General features: G+C 39.5%; 1 non-coding gene across 1 annotated transcript; it reads right to left on the minus strand.

The window, feature by feature from the left end:
* Positions 1 to 1,550: 1,550 nt before the first annotated feature.
* Positions 1,551 to 1,657, minus strand: LOC114397842. Its single transcript, XR_003663459.1, has one exon. It is a non-coding gene; the product is annotated as a small nucleolar RNA R71 (small nucleolar RNA).
* Positions 1,658 to 1,969: the final 312 nt, after the last annotated feature.

Here is a 1,969-nt window from a genome sequence, read left to right on the forward strand (position 1 = left end):
ACTGCTCGTTGGGAAACGACCTAGGATCACTTCCTAGTTACTGCATTTTCATGTTTATTTGATTCGGGTACGGCCTCGATCAAATTTGGCGCCGTTGCCGGGGAGCAGTGTCCAAAGGTTCATAATAGCTAGCTAGTGTTGTGTGTTTAATCCTTTCGTGTTTTATGTTTAATTGTTAGTATTGTGTTAGTATGTGTGTTAGTGTTGTTTAGTGTCCTGGTATTTTGTTTAATGTGTGTTCTGTTTCAGTTTTCCCATTAAGCGTTTCCCCTGTTTCAGTCTTGGGTGTTTTGTTGTGAAGATTGTGCTTGAAAACAGAGTAGTAGTAGAAATCAGCTTGCGGAAAAACAGAGTAGTAGTAGAAATCAATTAGAGACGGATTTTAGTGACCACCCATGCTGAATTATTTGGGATTTTTTGTTTTAGTAGCTAGGGTTGTTATTTTTAGCTGAATTTTTTTGTGGTAACTTCTTTTAATCCATATTTTGTGGGAAAAATAGCTAGAGCCTTTAGTTTGGTCAGATTTGAAAGTTCCAAAAAACTAGCAAATTTTGTGTTTGTCAAAACTTCAAACGGCCATAACTTTTGCTCCGGTTATCAGAATCGCAATTATTATATATGCATTTGGGGTAGAAAAAAATTTCCTACGCTGTGGCAGCCCGCCATAGGCCGGCTGAGGTCTCCATCGTAAAAAAAAAGCGATTCTGTCAAAAGTTTTTTATTTTTCAAGTTTTATTCACTTATTTTTCTTAACCTACCAATTTTAGCTTTCATAGTTAGACTTTGAATTTTTGTCTGAAATTTTTTGTGCTATCTTCTCATCATTTTATAAGGTTGCTCACAAAATTTCAAGTCATTTGGATATCATTTGAGGGTAGCTGTAGTTCAAACCTACACCTTTATTTACATGACAAGGCAACTAGTTGTGTGCATGCTGAATGTAGTGTATGACTAGAGGCAATCCATCTGACTTACAACCCTTTGATCCTGAGATAGATAGGACATTTCATAGATTAGTTAGGCATCATTTTATACCTTTTGATCATTCTGAGCATTCCATTACTGGTGAATCTATGCATTCTGTTATTGGTGATTTTGAACATCCTGATCTTGAGCATTATAATCTTGAGCATTCTGATTCTGAGCATTCTGATTTTGCACATTCTGAGAACATGGCACAACCTCCACCCCGTGAGAGGACTCTAAGGGAAATGGCTGCACCTGATTTCACCTACGAAAGCTTGTGCATCCAATACCCTGATGAGGATGTCCCATATGTTCTTAAAACTAGACTGATTCATTTGCTTCCAAAGTTTCATGGCCTTGCAGGTGAAGACCCGCACAAACATTTGAAAGAATTTCACATTGTCTGCTCCACCATGAAACCCCCAGATGTCCAAGAGGATCACATATTTCTGAAGGCTTTTCCTCATTCATTAGAGGGAGTGGCAAAGGACTGGCTGTATTACCTTGCTCCAAGGTCCATCATGAGTTGGGATGACCTTAAGAGAGTATTCTTAGAAAAAATGTTCCCTGCTTCCAGGACCACAGCCATTAGGAAGGATATCTCAGGTATTAGACAACTCAGTGGAGAGAGCCTGTATGAATACTGGGAGAGATTTAAGAAACTATGTGCCAGTTGCCCCCACCATCAGATTTCAGAACAACTTCTTCTCCAATATTTTTATGAAGGACTCAGTAATATGGAGAGAAGTATGATAGATGCTGCCAGTGGTGGAGCCCTTGGAGACATGACTCCTGCTGAAGCCAGAAATTTAATTGAGAAGATGGCTTCCAACTCTCAGCAGTTTAGCGCCAGAAATGATGCCATAGTCATTAGAGGAGTGCATGAGGTAGCTACAAACTCAGCTGCATCATCTGAGACTAAGAAGCTTGAAGGCAAACTGGATGCATTGGTTAACTTCGTAACCCAGCTGGCCTTGAATCAGAAATCTGTACCTGTTGCAAG

The sequence above is a fragment of the Glycine soja genome, chromosome 18, assembly GCF_004193775.1.
Source record: "Glycine soja cultivar W05 chromosome 18, ASM419377v2, whole genome shotgun sequence".
In the NCBI taxonomy this organism is placed as follows: domain Eukaryota; kingdom Viridiplantae; phylum Streptophyta; class Magnoliopsida; order Fabales; family Fabaceae; genus Glycine; species Glycine soja.